The 17,788-nt window shown below is 44.9% G+C and overlaps 1 non-coding gene across 1 annotated transcript; it reads left to right on the top strand.

The window, feature by feature from the left end:
• Positions 1–388: 388 nt before the first annotated feature.
• LOC147824871 (U6 spliceosomal RNA) lies at positions 389–493 on the top strand. The gene has a single exon (XR_015441863.1). It is a non-coding gene; the product is annotated as a U6 spliceosomal RNA (small nuclear RNA).
• The last annotated feature ends 17,295 nt before the right edge of the window (positions 494–17,788 follow it).

Raw genomic sequence — 17,788 nt, forward strand, 5'->3', positions numbered from 1 at the left:
TATGAGATGCAAGGCCAGGCTGCTTTTATAGCAAACCTACTCTCATGGGATTAATCCATTCATGAGAGCAGACTTCTTATGACCTCTGCTCTACTTTGGATCTTGAATGTCTCCCAAGGCCCACATGTTAAAGGCTTGGTCCTGAGTTTGTGGTGCTACTAGGAGATAGTGGAACCTTTAGGAGTGGGGCCTTGTGAAAGAGTTAGGTCACTGCACTGTGCCCTTGAAAGGGGTGTATGGAACCCACCCTCTCTCCTTTCTCATTGCTTTCTGTATGGCATGAGGTAAGTGGCTTCCTCCCCCATGCCTTTCCACCACGGTTCTGCCTCACTACAGCCCTCAAAGCAATGGGGCAACCAGTCATTCAGCTAAGCCTTCAAAACTGTGAGCTAAAATAAAGCTTTCCTTACACCAAAATTGGAACAACACAGAGAAGCTTGCATAGCTTCTGTGCAAGAATGCCATGAAAACTCATGAAGCAGTCCATATTTTAGAAAAATAATAAAATAAACTTTTCCTCTTTATACATTGATTTGTCTCTGATGTTTGGTTATAGCAGCGGAAAGCTGACCAATGTAAACTTTGAAAGGTCCCTCCTCTTAATGCCTCACAATGGAGATTACATTTTAGCATGGGCTTTGGTGGGGAAATTCACACCATAACATCATGTAGCCTCGTAGCACCAGGGAGTTCTCAAAGCTCTCCAGAACACCAGCCTGGCATTTAACAGTATAAGGGACCCCTCCATTTGGATACAACCAAAGGACAGCTCAAGAGTAATATGTCCACACTTCCCAAGCCAGATTCTTGCTTTCCCCCATCCTTAGACTTGCTCCTCCACAGTGTTGCCCATTTTAGCATGTGGCACCACCAACCTCCCAAGTTCTTAAGCTAACACTAGGGACCTTGAACTCTAGGGATCTTCCTGAACTCTTTCCTATAGTCCCTTCAAACATTCCCCTAGTAAATTAGTTTTTTCCCCCAAACAGAATAGAGATTATTCACTTTTATCCACCTCTAATACTCTCAGCCCAGACCCATCCAAATACCATTACCTCCTGCCTCACTTCTTATGCCTCTCTCTCTCTCTCTTTTTTTGAGGCAGGGTCTTGCTTTGTAGCTCAGGCTGGCCTTGGACTCATGGCAGTCCTCTTGCCTCAGCCTCCCAAGTGCTGGGACTACAGGCATGTAGCACCACACATGGCTATTACGCCTTTCTTTTTATACCCACTTTGAATAGCAGCTAGTGTGACTCTTTAAAGTCAGGAAATATATCTTGACACTCTCCTGCTTAAAGCCCATTCATTAACTCCCTAATACACTTTTTTTTACTGAGAACTTAAGTGCAACACACTCCTGTATACTGAGGATAAAAAGTCCTTTCCTCATGATAGGCTCCTGATACAGCTACTTACACAGCAGACTAGAAGGGCACAGGTGCAGGTTGGTGGAGGTTCAGTGATGGGAATATGAGGACCTTCTGTGAGGAAATAAAAAGCGAAGTCATGGCTGAAAGTAAGGTGGAGGGAAAAGGGGAATGTGGCTGAGGTGAGAAGAGAAGGTTAAGAAAGGTCAGTATGAAGAGGGGACAGTAAAGTGACCAGGGAACGAGAGGAGAGTTGCTGGCAGTGCCAAAGCTTCCCTGGAGTTGTGAACAGAGACTCAATGTCAAATAAGTTGTCTGTGTGTTTCCAGCTATACCCAGCTCTTTCAGAGCAATCGTGGAATGGTTAGCTGGGTTGGAAGTTTTTAAAAAGTCCAATGGTGGGAAGAACCAGGGAGTTGAGAATATAGACAGAAAGTGTTCATACTGAAGGGTCATGGATTTAAGATGAGAAAGAAGAAGAGAGGATACTTGAGGGGGTAATGAGTCAGAAAGTGGTCAGGTCTCCTGGCCTGGATTGGTGGTCTTTGTGGGGCCATGGAGTGAATGGTTGGAATAGAAGGAGGAGTGCTAGGGGGATGGGGAGGGGATGCATGATTGCTCAAAACGAAATCACGAAATCCAGTCCATGACGCATCTCCCAGCTTCGTCCCTACCTTATCGTACGATCTCCATTTCAGTCTGGCCAATCCAACCTCACTTTTCTTCTTTGAACATTCTCAAACTCCCCTCTCTTGCCCTCCCTGTTCGGTCTGCCTCTCCAGCTCTTTCTTCAGATAGTTCACAAGCTGCTTGCCTCTCACTACTCATGCCTTCTCTACTCCCCGGACTAAAGTAATGACCCACCCTAACCCTCATTCAGGCTAATTTTGATCATAGCAACCAAATAGTACTTAGCTCAGTTTGAAATTGTCCCATTTGTTTGTTGAGTTGTTTATTGTTAGTCTTTCTCTCCCCAGTAGAAGGCAAGCCCCATGAGGGCAGGGAGCTTGTGTGTCTTGACCCCTGTGAATCCTAGTATTTTTTTTTTTTTTTGGTACTGGGGATTGAACTCGGGTCCTTGTGCTTGTATAGCAGTCGGCAAAACCACTGAGCCAAATCCCTGGCCCTAATCCTAGTATTTGATTAGAGCCTGGTGCCTGTCTGAGAAGAGCATAAGAGTTAGTTAATGAACAAAAGCAGAAATAAATAGATTTTTTTCTGAACAAACTTTCACTTTATCATTTAAAATAGTGTTAATGTATAGACTTTTTCTTCCCAAGGAGGCTCAGTATTTTTGCTGAAGTCACCTGGAAACCCTTTCTAGTAGGGACACTGGTTCTTAGCTTAGGACAGTTGTGTCCTCCAGGGACATTTGGCAATGTCTGTAGATGTTTTCGGTTATAACAACTGGGGGCTGGGGAGTAATACCTACATCTAGTGGGTAGAAGCCAGGGATACTAAAGAATATTGAGCAATGTACAGTACAAACCTCCACAACCAAGAAAGATCTGGCCCCTAATATCAATAGTCTAGAGGCAGTGAACCTTGTGAGGGGCTGAGAGCAACTCACCCTGTAAGAACTACTGGCCAGAGTAAACCTGGGTGAAACATCACTGTGACTCCACGGTACCCTGCAGCAGTTGCATTCTCCCTCAAGGTTGATAAACTCTGCCTGCAGACTACATTTTCAGAGTCTGTTCAGGGAGCCACTAGCCCTGCACCAGCCAAGATCAACCATCCTGAAGATATTCTTCCCATTTCTTCCGGGAAAGGACACAGCCCCGAGGGCAGACCTGCATCTCTAACTGGTTGTTATCTGCCTACCAGGGCCCTGGCTGCATCAAAGTGAACAAACACCCAGTTATGAGGAAGCGAAAGAACGCATGGCAGCTGGGATGGTCCCTGCATTGAGTGAGAGTTTCTTAACTCCCAAAGCCCTTTCTGTTCAACAGAAGAGACCCCATCTGCAAAACATGCATTCAAGCTTAATTACTAATAAATCCCTGCATGGAGCCCCACTCCATTGACAGGCTCACAATGGCATGGTCTGGTAATCAATGCCTCATTCACGACTCATCAGTGGAGAGGAATGGGTGTGGGAGAGCACTGCCCAGAGCTCAGGAGACTCCAGTCTCCTCTCCAAGCTCTGTCTAACTAGGGCCCTGTTCACATGCTACTCAGTGCTGGGATGCCTGGAAGTTAGGGAGAGCCCTGATATTGAATCCCCTGTTCCATGTGAGCCAGATGCCCTGAACCACAGGGATCACCTCCAGCCTGAAACATCAGCCCTGTTTCTTGCCACGTGGTGTTCTGAGTTCCGTTTTTCAATAGACTGGGGATTATGCCTGTGCTGACCTCCATCCACACAGGTCCAGTGTCATGGGTCTGACCATAGGGCTGGGACCTCCAGCTGCATTGGTCTATTTAACTCTTACTACAATACAGGGCCTGGTTTCGTCATTAATTTCCTGATGATAGAGATGAAAGAACAAAGGTGGACTGGCTCTCTCTGAATCAGAGAGTGAATAAATAGATCTGGTCTCCAACTTATCAATGAATTAAGCACTTATTTTTGGTACACATGCACACAATGGGGGAGGCAGAAAAGTAGACAATGATTATGTTTAACACAGACCCTTGTGAGAGGGGACGGTGGTGACTTGGATCTGGATGTAGACGCAAATGTCGAGGAGCCATCAGATTCTTGAAAGGAACAATTATTAATGCCTACAGTATTAAGGTTACTCTAGGTAAGGACAATAGGAAGAAAGAAGTGTATGGTCCCACTTCATTTACTAATGTAGATCCAAAAAAATCTTCCACAAAATATTAGCTGGCTGAAACCAACAATGTATTTAAAAATATACAAGGAACTCCTTGTAGATAAACCAGACAAATATCTACCCAATAGAGAGATGGTCAAAGAATGTGAACATATAATTTGTGGAAGAGGAAACCAAAAGCATCTGAGGAGATGGTCTGAGTTATGAATAATGGAAGAAGCCAAGTTACAAAGTGTCAATATCCAAGGAGGTGGACAAAATCAAAATGCGGGATAATGCCAATTGCTGGTGGCGTCCAGGAGAGGAGTCTCTGGGCACTGCAGCTGAGTGGGCATTCTGCAGGGTGCAGCTGAGTAGAAGACAAGGCATGACTCAGCAGTTCTATGCCTTGCTCTGCAGTCCGGAGAAATCCTTCCCCAGCTCCCCCAGGGGTGTATCTCAGGCCCTTCACTGCAGCCTTCATTGTGGTGCCAGGAAACTGGAGAGCAGCTGGGTGTCTGGCTCCAACCCCTGGATAGATAAACAGGGTGGGAAAATGTAGTGGAGTATGGGGCAGCAGTGTAGAAATGACAGATCAGCTGTAGCCATAGCAACATGCATCAATCTTTTAAGAAATTATAATTAGTGAGAAAGGTAAAAATCCCAATGAGATGTATAACTCAAAATAATTTTGGAAAAATTCAAATAGATGCACACAAAAATATTTATTTGTAAGAATACACACACAGAAGATCAGAGCACATAGGGATGGTTTCCATCATGGGAAGGGGACAAGGAATGGAGTCATGGTGCCAGCAGGAAAGAGCTGCCACACTCAAAGGAAGGTCATGCAAGATAAGTGTATTCAAGCTGGGTATGGTGGCACATGCCTGTAATCCCAGCACTCTCTGCCTCTGAGGCAGGAAGATCACAAGTTTGAGCACAGCCTAGTCAACTTAGTGAGACCTTCTCTCAAAATAAAAAGGGCTGGGGAAGTAGCTCAGTGCCAGGGCCCTGGGCTCAATCTCCAGTACTGCAGTGCACAAATGAAAGAATGAATGAATGATAGGTATATTCACAAAGGTTGGGAGATGTGTGGGGAAATCATGAGAGGTGGTCCAGAAACCCAGGCTAGTGGAAGTGGGGCTGTCACTTCACCCTAACCTGCACCAGGCACTGGAGGAGGGAGCAGTTACTGGGAGAGTTGGGAGAGGAGAATAGCAATGGTTTGGGGCACTGAGTGATGCAGGAAGAGGCTGGATTCACTCACCTCCCTGCCTTGTTCTCCAGCCAGAGCTCCCCATTTGCCCACTCAACAGAAAGCCAAGGGACAAAGGGGGCTTGTGGTATCTACACAGACCTTCTTTTCACGGCAAGAAGAGGGAAAAATCATGCAGTGTGTGTGGGTGCTCTAGAGGGACAAATGGCTGCTATGTGAATAGTGAGCTATGAGCAGAAAGGGTTCTAGTTATTAAAACAAAACAACACAACAACAAAATCCAAACATGGCTGGGCTTGCAAGAAAAAGCAAGGCAATAAAGACAGTTTCCTGTCTAGGAGTCTGGGCCAGTTATAAAGGAAATGAAAAAATTTTTTCCACCGCATTCTTGATATCCTACGTTGTGTGAGTTTAATAGAGGTAAATTTATGATTGTCACTATAACAATGATTGGTTATTGTATAAATTAAAGTACTAGTGGACTCCAAAAATAATATAATTTTGGAAACATAATCTTTGAATATGCAAGACTTTATTAGACTTTTGAGAAGTAGTAAAATGTATAGAATTTCTGAGCCAAATTTTTATAGAATCCTTATGGCCCCAAATCATTCCCATGGGATCCTAGTGTTAGAGGGCCAGAGTTTAAAAATTACTTTCTTGATTGAGTGCATATCTCTCTGTGATTATCTAACCCAAGCAATCAATCTCCATAATGTGTCTTCTTTTCCAGCTCCAACCTTTGATTAATCCAAATTTCTTCTAGTTTCTTTTATTAGAGTATTAATGTTTAAAATACCAGCCTATAAGAGTGCAATTAAGTGGCCTCTGGAAAATTCCACTCCTTCCTGTACTTGAATGATGAATCTTTTAAGAATGACTCAACTATAATATGATCAGAGACAAGGCCTTTTTTTCCTGCTCTATATCACAGTTAGAAGTTATAAATGGTCTTTGTGTGGAACAGAAATTTGTTAGGTGAACCACAGGCTTTCCATGAGACCTGGGACAATGGTGAGAAAGGCCAAGGCAAGATGGCTCCCATTAATGTTACTCCCTTGGACATTGGAGGGAGGGACTCCTGTTCAATAAAACCCATGCTAGAAAGTCTGGCTTTGTTCAAAGCTAGAATTTGGCAACAAAATAGTTAATAGTTGTGACAAATCAAATGCATTAAGTGAATATTCCAAGAAGAGAAGACTGTCCTGAGGGTTGTAAACCATGTGAAACAGATGTAGAAGTAAGACAGAGGCCTTGCAAAGGGGCACAAGTTGACCAGAGTCCAGGGCATGGCTCTTTGGGAGTAAATGTGAGTGGGCTTTAGAGAAGCCAGAGAGAAGAGCAGCTGCATGGAAATGCTAGGAGTTCTGAGACTGGAAATACAATCCTGGCTCAAATTAGGATGGGACGAGGGCTTGGGAGAGACCTGCTTCACACCAGATTTGAGTAACCACTAGCACTTCTGTTCATGGTTGGAGCAGTTGAGAAATCTAGGCTTGGCTAAGGTTATCATGCTCACAATTCTATCCAGCTTATTTGGTTGCTTTACGGTTGCTGTGAATCAGTTTTCTGTTTTTTATATTCTTGATAGAAACATTATTTTTGTGTCTTAATCCATTTGGGCTGCTATAACAAAATGCTATCAACTGGAAGGTTTAGAAGCAACAGATATGTATTGCTCACTGTTCTGGAGCCTGGGAAGTCCAATGTCCAGGTGACAGCAGATACAGTATCTGGTGAGGGTTACTTTTTTGTTCTCTCATGGCAGCAGGAACAAGACAGCCCTCTAGGGCACTAATCCCATTCTTGGGGGCTCCACCCTCAGGACCTAATTATTTCCTAAAAGTCCCACTTCCTAATACTATCACATTGAGGATTAGGTTTCAGCAGAGGGATTTGGAGGGGGACCTAAATACTTGGACTGTTATAGTCCTTAAAGTTTGCAAGTCTTCCCATGCGATGGTATAGATGAGATGGAAACTCTCAGGGGTCTTACTGGCATGGCGATGGGAGGCTCCACAGCACAGAACCCAGGAAGATCTGAGACTACGGGGCCTGACAGCAGGAACTGGCAGAATCTTCAAGGGACCATGGCTGGTTCCCAAAGGTGAAGTTAGGTCCTGAGAAGCATCATCTTGGCTGTGTCTAGCTGGACCCATTTCTCTGGTAGAGCTCACTCACCAACCATAAGTCACTTAAGATAGTTAAGAGCAGCTATTGTCTTCAGGGAACCTCGCCTATAAAACTTTAATGTGTCAGGCTTGTGGAAGAGGTGGAGTGCAAGTCACAGCATATCTTGCAGGAATCATGGACCATCCTCATAGTCACAGTCAATCTCACAGGGGAAGTCAATCTCACATCGCCATTGAGGATGTCACATTATCTGGCATATAATATATGCTAAATAAATATTTGTGGAAAGAATGAAAGAAAGAAAGGAGAGAAGAGGAAAAGAGATGAGGAAAGGTAATCAATTTAAAAACCAGAAGAAACATTCTTCAGAAATTACTTTCTAAGATTTTAGAGATTTACTTTTATTAGTTTGGTGTTATGCTTAATCATGATATTGATTTATTAATACTTGCTGGCAAAATATGTCTGCAGTAGGAGACATATTTTCCAAAGAAAATCTTTGGAAGAAAAATTTAAAACAGAGAAAATTCCCATCTCCTCTTTCAAATTAGAAGATCTACTTTTATTGCTTCATTTTTACTAGTGCTCCATTCTGATTAGGTCAAAATTGAGTATTTTCTGGGCAAAGCCTGGGAACTGTTCACCATAGATAAACTGGCAACTGAGAGGAAGTGAGGCTCCATTTGTCTGTGAATATCTCTGCAGCACTTGTGTTGAGTAAGGGAGCTGCATCGCTAGAAGCACAGGGGTGGAAGTTGGTGTAAGACATTCCTAACCACATCTATTTATCTTTTCACGGACCCTTCCTCCCATCCATCCATCCATCCATCCATTTGTTTATTCATTCACTCAACAAATATATATTTAGTTACAGACATAATGATAAGTTCCAGGGTTGCAATATAATTAACTCGAATGAAGTCAGTTGAAAGCTTAAAATGGCTCCAGAGCAGGTGTTCATAACCTTGGCAGCACACCAAAATCACTTGGGGAATTTAAGAGTGCCGATCCCTGGATTCCCATGCCTGGAGGTTCCAATTCAGTTGTTGCAGGGTGAAATCTGAGCAGGGAACTTTGTAAATGCCCCCCCCCGCCCCCGAGTCTAATGTGCAGCTAAGGTTGAGAACTGCGCTCTAGGAGGATGTATTTGAGATGGCTGGGCAGATAAGGAGGTGGAGGCAGTTCGCAAATAAGCATTGTATTAGTTGGTTTTTCTGTTGCTGGACACAATACCCAAGAAACACAACTTAAAGGAGGAGAGGTTTAATTTGCTCATGTTTTGAGGGGATTCAGTCCATGGTCTAGGAGATGCGCTGGGCTGCTGTGGCTGATCCTTCAGGTCAGGATTTGGAAAGATGCTTAGAAAAGATGCGACTTAGGTCTCTCCTGTGAAGGACAGCTAGGATTTGACAGGTGGAGATGGGGCACAGTCTCTTTAGACAGAATAACAGAAATAAAGTTATCACATTTCTGGGACAGCTGGAGCCTGGAGTTCCCAGGAAAGGAGTAAGGAAGCAACAGGATGAAAGGTTAAAGTAGATAGCAAAGTTAGGTTCCAGGGTGTGGAGTCTGGATTTCAGCCTTCAGGTGATGGGGAGCCTTTGTCAGTTGGCATTTGGAGGCGGGTGACACCAAGATGAGGCTCAGAGTTAGAATCTTGTGCTGTAGGGAGGAAGGCTGGCAAGTGAGGGAGCCCTGAGTGAGGCTAATGGATAATTCCAAGGCAGTAGACTTTGCATGTCTCTAATGTGGTTAATGGGCACATTATTCTAGTCTAAATGAGTCAGAGACATTTTCTTACCCTTTAAAGCTCAGAAGCTTATTTAAGTGAAGAGTCATTTAAAAGATCAATTTTGAAATTGTTGTTGGTAGAAAGTGGCTTGTGGGGGCGGAGACGAGAGTGACAAGGTAGAAATAGAATTGGGTTTTTATGAAAGTCCCACTGCCTAAAGAAATGGAGCAATTAGCAGAGGACAAGTAGTGTAATTTACATGCTACCTGTTCTGGGAAGGGGCGGGGCCCCAGAACTCACCTGTGCCGGCCTCTTTGGCCCCATCTCCAAGTGGAAAACAAAAGGCAGACAGCTCCAACCCTCCCATGTCCAGGCTAGAAAGTTGGAAGAAAGAACATGGGAGGAGCGGGTCAGCTCTGCCTCTCGGTTTATAGGCACCAAGACCCTGCACCCACTTCCGAAAAGCTGGGAGCTTCGGGGGAAGAAGAAGGCTCACCAAAGGGGCCCTGGGCTCAGCCTCCCAAGTAGCATTCAGGTCTCTTTCCTGAGCCATCCGGAGCAGGGTGGCAGCCCTTTGCCAATGCTCACCCACAGGGGAGATGGTGCGGGTCTGGAATTAGCTGGTTAGTGCAGGGCTGACATTCACCCTAAAGGCACTTTTGCGGATATGTGATTGTTAAGATACTGAAAGGCTTTTTTAGCAATTGGAAAATTGCTACTGCAGCCTAAATGCTCTTGAATTTTCTCTGGCTGTCCCACCTCCTCCTCTTGGATACCCTCTATCTACCTATGCTCTAGCAACTAAAAGGTTAGTGTTCGAGGCACAGTAGGGGGCTCCAGAAGCGCAGCTACCTACTAAGTGCAACATTCCTGGCTGTGCCATATATTGAACATCACCTATGAGGGTAAGTCTAGGGTCCCTCCTGACAGCTTCCTTCTTGCTTTCTAGCTGGTAGCTGGATGGGAGCCATCTCTAACCCTAACTCATCCCTTATCACCCCGCTCATCCCTGCTTCTTTTTCTATGGTCTGTGCTCTGCCACTGCCTCCCATTCCCATCTGCTGACTAGGATCTTGCTTTGAATTTAATGGCTTTCCCTTCTTTCAGTACCACTACTAGTACTCCTGTGGTGTCTCAGATCTACTGCATGACTTGGGCCTGGTCAGCATCACTGCATGTATACGCTTCTTCAGGACATTCAACTTTGGTCTTCTGGTTGACCTCCCATTGATGATTCCCCCATCCAAGCCCTGGCTTGTCCCAGCTCCTACTCTGAAAGCATCAGCTGGTTGCTGCCAGAATCCCAGGACACCCTCAAATACCCCTTGAGGACAAATGCAGCATCACATAGGACAGATCACTCAGTGGTGAGGAGGGTCCTCTGCTCAAGCAGTTGATGAAAATCTGAGAGGCAGAGGGGTCTGTGTCTTCCTGGTATGGCTTTTAGCCCCTTTATGCTTTCTTTTTTACTTTTGGCCAGAAATACACATGAGAAGCACAAAGTAGAACTGTCATGATCTCATGGCCAAAAGGTGAAGGCCATGATGAAGCCTGAGAGAGTGACAACACTGTGGGCCGCTGTATCACATCTAGGCAACCTTCCCTGGTCTCTTTTATGGGGAACCATAACACCCATTTGGCTAATCTATACAGTCATTGAGTTTCTGTAGTTGAATGATGAACTCTGACTTGTATCCTGGCTCCAGGACAAGGAGGATTGTCACATGGGCTCATTCACAGCAGTGGCCTTTTGAGGACACAGTCTGCTTCAGGTTCATGTCCAGTGGCTGTGGAGTGGCCTCTCCAGTGACCCAGTTGTGGGACTGTTTGTCCCTGCAGTGAACTGAGAGAACTTGAGTGTCATTACAGCTTTTCCCAAGCCACTCCAAAGTAGCTGTTAGTGATGATCACGGAGAGGCTCCATTAGACCTCTCTAACCTGGCCAGAAGATACTGGCTCCACTCTGTCTGCCTGTCTGCCTCTGAATGCAAGAGAACATTGTAGGCAGTGTAGAACCTGCTTAATGCAAGATAGAAATGAGAAGAGAAAAATCAGGAGGATCGATCTAACAGAGCCTTAGCTAGGAAAACAGATTAGCTACAGATATTTTCTCCTAATTATCCAGCATGACAATTTAGCACATAGTGCCTGCTCAGTTCATTTCTTTCATTAATCTTTTTACATTTATGGGCAGAGAAGGGTAAAAGGGGTCCATCGTGGACACACTAAATTAAATGTATGGGACAAAAAATATGAAAGTATAAAATCACTTTTACTTTTGGTTCTAGTTTTCTGTTAGCCAGTATTTGCTATTATGTGTCCCTTAATGACAGGGATATATTCTGAGAAATGCATGTAAAGCTATTTTGTCATTATGTGAAACTCACAGCCTGTACTTATACAAACTACATTAGGGGCTATGATCATTTTCTTTTTTTGGTACTGGGGATTAAACTCAGGACCTTGCGCTTGCAAGGCAGGCAGCGGCACCACTGAGCTAATTCCCAAGCCCTAGGGGCTATGATCTTAAGGGATCAAGATTGTATATGTGATGGGTTGACTGAAATGTCATTATGAGGCATGACTATATTCTTTTAGAAGTAATCTATGAATATATTAATGTAATCAGGAAGAGTAGAATAGGCTGTATCAAGCAGTAACACAAACAATAGTGGGTCAAGATTAAAAATGAATATGGTTTATTTCCCATTCATGACCATCATGGGTTAAAAAGGGACTCTGATTCTAAAAGTTGCCGGTCACCATGGTAGGGGGAGAGGAAGCATCAGCAGTTAAATACTCCAACTACAAATAATAGCATCACTTCTACTCAAAGCTTGATGGTCAGAACCAGTCACGCGTCCCCTCCCAGCTGCACCAGAACCAGAAGTCCAATCCACTATGGGCTCAGAGTAGGAGATCCAGAGTCTTCTGGTGGGTGACATGGTTCATGACACATGTACTCTCCTGCTTAGTTTTTGTTTGTTTTGTATTTTGGAGATTTGTAAAGTGCTCAGAACACTACCAGGCTCATAAAGAAGTGTTTGGTATTACTATCAATTTTACCTGTATTATTTCCAATATAAAAACTGATACATGAGATATCATTTGTACTTCATGAGGCCTCTCATTAAACAGATGTCTCTTGGATCACAGCATAGAGTTTAAGCCTGGTTTGCTGTTTGTCTGATTGCTACAGAGAATAAAGAGGACAGAGAAGCTGGAGTTTAGAGACTCAGTAAGTGCAATACAAAAACAGCTCTGCAAAGTCTAGGCCAGTTCATGGGAGAAAGATGTGGTTATCGGCCTTTCTGGCAACATTCCCACTCAGTGCTGAGCCACAGGACCCGTCGCCAGCTCTGCAGTTGGGGGCCTCCTGGGCCCACATAATGATGAGCACTGGTGGGATGACTTGTGTTTTTGCCTGGGAAAGGACAGAAATTGGCTCCCCACCAAAGCCCTGCCTGCCTCTTGGATCAAGTTCCTCCAACCATGCAGGACGATCAAACAGGGCCCTTTAAAAGGCACTTGTGATGATTTAATTAAACCTGACACATTTTTAAAAAACCACTAACTGGAGACCTCAGCCATATTTCTTGTCTGTTTCTTTTTCCTGCTTTGAAAGGTTAACAGCAGGCTGGCTTAACTCCTTCTTGCATCCAGAACTGTATTTGTAAAGAGCAAGGGAACATCCTTTCCCTGCTGTGAGTGAGACTTCTCCATCTACTTTGCCAAAAGTGGGGAAGGATCTGCAGGCAGCAATCTGTCATTGTCTGGGTGGACAGCTCCGAATGTCTCTCAGCATGTGCATCGGCCTCTAAAGCTGGTGTTTAGCTGGTGTTCAGTGGCAAAGAGGCTGCCATTTCAGCTCCGAGTGGCCCTGTCATGAGGATCTGGGCAACTCCCTGGGTTGCAGAAAGGTTCATGAGCAGAAACTTCTGGAGCCACCAGCAACTGGCTATGGGGCTGGCTTGAGACAAGCATACCACAGAGTTAGTGGGCCCTGTTTGGAGAAGAGGTTAGGGGCGGAATGATAGAAGAGCTAAGCTCTATCTAGGTGGGATCCAGCCTGGCTTCCTTGTCCCGACAGTGACTGGGTTGTTAGTAACAGGGTCTGAATAAGGAAGGGGGTAAGTGGGGAATTAGCATGGATTGAGCAACTTAATATGGATACATCACCCCTAATTACCTGGAAGGTATGGCTCAGGCTGCCTAAGACAATACTGAGGTTCTGTGTTATTAGGGGACTTGACCAATACATGGCTTTGTTAGCAGCAGACCCAGGGCTCAAACCAGTGTCTTTTAAACAACTTGTCCAGTGATTCATGTATTCTTCCTTATCCATACTTTGCCCAAGGCTTCCTTAACACCCATATTGCCACAACATCTCTGCTGTGGGGATTCGTGAGGTCTATTCTTTGCTCTAAGAATTCCTTCAGTCCATCTATCAACCTCCATGGCAATGCTCCAGATTTATCCATCCAGGACCCTTTCCTCAAGACCTTGTTCTCTAAGTCTAAAGGAATATTTAGTATTTTATTTTGTTTTTGTGTGTTTTGTCTTTGTCCAATGCTGAGAGTCAAACCTAGGCCCTTCTGCATGCTAGGCAAGCCCTTTACCACTGAGCTACAGGCCTGGACATTTAGTATTTAAAGCCTCAAAGCAGGGCTCACCATAGGGCAAAGGGGAGTGGTATGCCTCCCTAGTGGGGAGAATTAGAATCCTCATGGCGTGTGTGGCGGAGAGGTGTACATTGGAGACATGTAGTCAAAAAATTACAGATGTTCCTTGATTTATAATGAGATTCTATAAACCCATTGTAAGTTGGAAATATCCTATGTCAAAAATGTGTGGAATACATTTAACCTCCTGAGCATCACAGGTTACAACACAGCATTCTTTCCTTGTGATTGCCTGGCTGATTGGGATCCATGGCTCACTGTGCTGCCCACAATAGCCAGAGAATTTCTAGCCTGGGAAAATATCAGAATTCAAAATTCCAAGTATTCTTTCTGTGTATCATCTACTTAATTTCACACCAGCAGAAAGTAGAAAAATTGAAGGTCAAAATCGTCATGTTAGGGATGATCTGTGTTCCTTTGCCATTTTTCAGCGTGGTATTCTATTTACTTTGAAATTCCAAATCCCTCTAAGGAAGGCCATGAGAGTTTTATGTTTGTCTGTAGATGACTTGAATTTGGAAATACAAGTGCAGATAAGACATCCGTAAGGTTTCTGTGGCTCCTGTTGGTGTCCATCTTTTAAAGAAGGTGTACTGGAGATATCAGCCAGGGCCCTCAAAAGAGGTCTCTAAGATGAGATCTGGGGCTTCCTTGGGGACAGTCTTTAGTGAGAGTGGTTCTCTCCTTTCCAGTGACACCATGGATTTTGGTCTTTGGATAGAAGGAGGCTGAGCCCAGCCTTCTTCTCAACGGCCCGCAAAACCCACAAAGGGACAGTTCCATGGTGAGGTATGTTCTCTCATCTTTTATTCCTTTATGGGAATTTCCAGAGCCAAAAGATCTTAAATGTGGTAGGAGGCTAAAAACCAAAAACAAAACAAAAAACTGATGAAAATCGAGAAAGACTCAGAAAGGATCAAAACATATGTGTGTCAAGATGACACTGAGAAATGCATGGTTCCCTCCATGTACAGTTCCTGTGCCTCTCTCTCCACTGCTGCCAATAGACAGGCAACATCTGCTGCCTCCTTGCAGGGGCAGCCCAGAAGCCAGAAAACAGAGATGTCAAATCCCTGCTTTTTAAAGAAAACAGACAAATGAAAAACTGTGGGTCATACCCCAAGGAAGAGGATTGGCAGAATAGCTAACAAAGATAGCATTTTCCCCACCCAATAAGAGTTCAAAATATCTCTGGTTGCAGGATAAAGGACAACTGGTTTGGGGAGGAGGGAGGAAGGGACTGTACATGAGTTAAATTGTGTTTCCCCAAAAAATATGTTGAAATTTTAACCCCTAGTAACTGTGAACATGGCCTTATCTGGAAACAGGGTCTTTGCAGATGCAATCAAGTGAAGATAAGGTCATACTGAATTAGGATGGTGTCTTAGTTATTTTTCTTGTTGCTGAGACAAAATGTTCAGCACCCTCAAGTTAAAGAAGGAGATGTTTATTTTGGCTCACAGTTTGTAGAGGTTTCAGTTCATAGTCAGCCAGCTCTAAGGCAGGGCAGCATGGCACAGGAGAAATAGTCCATGGTATGGCAGGGAGAAGGTAACAATCAGTAGCAGCAGCAGCAGCAGCAGCAACAGCAACAACATGCAGCCAGCCTTCTTTCTGTTCCTTTATATTCTATATCAGTCAGTACTTACTAGAGAAACAGATATAACACAAGACATACAGATATACATGAATTTACAAGATCTGCTTACAATGGCCACCCACAAGAGTCAGATGAGGAAGTGTGCACAGGGTCTGTTCACACACTGGAGACTGAAGGATTTAGTCAAAGGTCTGGAGCTCATTGCAGTGTCCTATTTGAGTCAGTACCAGGAAGCCAATGGGTCTGTGAGGGAAGACTGAGGAGTCTATGCTGGAAGGCTGAAAGATTTGTGCCACATGCCAAAGAGTCTGCACTGGAAGCCAGGAGATGACGTCCAAGGTGAAGACAGGATCTTCTCCAAGGAACAGAAGCAGCAGTGTCCATCATTTCCTCTTTATAACATCCAGCTACCTTAGAGTGGTCCTCCACACACTAGGGTGTGAAAACCACCCTAAGGTGGACCTCTATGCCCCAGGGAGTGGAATTGCTGAGCCCATTTAGCTAAGGTTCTTTTAACCAAACTTCTCAAGTTGACACAATCAATCAACCATCGCATATTCCATCCAGACTACAATCTGATGGATTGGTGCTACTCATACCCAGGGTGGGGCTTCCATTATCCACACCCTTAATCTCAGCACCACACCCTTAATACACATTCACACACCCCAATCTAGCCAACTTCAAAACTGCCTACCTATGAGTGCAGGAGGCTATTGCGGGGAGGGGGTGGGGGGATGGGGCATCCAGATCAAACCATAATAACACATGGGTCCCGATCCAATGACTGGTATCCCTGTAAGGTGACTAGATTTAGACAGACAGTCACACTGGGATAGAGACCATATGAAGATAAAGGCAGAGACTGGAGTGATGCTTCTATATTAAGGAATGCCAAGAAATCTGCAACCACCCAAAGCTAGATGATTTAAGGAAGCTGGAGAGAGCATGGTTCTGCCAATGTCTTGCTTTCAGACTTCCAGCCTTCAGAACCAATCCATCTGTTGCTATCAGCCATCCTGTTTGTGGCAGTTTGCTACAGGAGCCTTAGAAAATGAATTCAGGGTGGGTCTCTAAAATGATGCACCTCCCAGAGGAACTTGGAGGCTTGAGAGGGGAGAGAAGCCCAGGGGCAACACCCTTGTACCACTGTGGCACAGGAGCAGTGAAGACAGTGGGGTGTTAGGGTCCAGGAGAGGCTACACACCTTCAGAGGAGTGTGAGAAGGAACATGACTGTCTGCTGTCCTTGAGAAGGAGCAAGCTGGGAGACAAGGGGTGGGGAGGCTCCTCGCCATGATAGAGTTGGCATCAGCTGACGTTGGCTCGGACGCTGTGGCTGGGTTGCAGAGAGGAGCACAGACCCAGTTGCTCGCATGGGTAAATGCTACTCATAAGGACCCGAGGGGCTCATTTATGACATCCCTGCTCATCACCTAGTTTCAGAAATAATGGATAGAGACGTCTATCAATCATGAATTTGAGTGCCGTCTTCATGAGTAAGAAAGTGAGATGGAAGGATGGGGCTGAGTTCAGTGGAGATGAGGGACCTCATAATTCTGCAATCCAAGGACCCAGGGATGACAGATTCACAGAAGGTACAGGACAACTGCACCCCATCTTGGAGGCCCACAGAGCAGCGGTTACTTCTTGCAGACAGATACCAAAGAGGATAAGGGTTGAGGGAGGAAGGCCTGGCTCTTCCTTTTTGATAAGCCATGGAGGCATCAGCACAGGAGGCTCAGTTTACTCTACAAATGTTTCCCCACCTAAAAAGGAGGGCTGGGGACATGGGCTATATTTTTTGCCCACCCAGGACAATTGTGGTGCTGCCTGAAGTTCCCTGCTATGATGTCTCTTTTGGGAAAAGGGAGGGGATGGAGGAAACCTGAACTGTTTGAATTCAAACTTAAAATGTTAAGTTTATCCAAAATTGACTAAAATTACATTTTCTGCCTTCAAGCAGAATGAGGCTTCAAATAGAATTTAGGCTGAGCGGTAGTAAAATAAAGCTACGTTTTTCGCAAACTTGAGTTTTATGAACTAGATTGATATTTGCGGCAAATGCAAATGGAGAGCTACACGGGGGGCGTCGGGAGGGTGGGTAATCACAAACCATGACCTTCTAGGTTTCATTGATCTTAGCCCTCAGGGAAAGTATTGCAGACCACGGGGCTCCAATCACTCTGCAGAGCCAGGAGCTTTCCTTTCCCTGAGTGATCAGAGCACACCCTGCGTGCTTAGGGGGCAGCTGCACGGTTGTCCCCTCAGTCCCTAGCACTACCAGAGGAAGGT

Source organism: Heterocephalus glaber, unplaced genomic scaffold (assembly GCF_053883595.1).
Source record: "Heterocephalus glaber isolate CG9 unplaced genomic scaffold, H.glaber_assembly_v1.0 deba00001531, whole genome shotgun sequence".
Lineage (NCBI taxonomy): Eukaryota > Metazoa > Chordata > Mammalia > Rodentia > Bathyergidae > Heterocephalus > Heterocephalus glaber.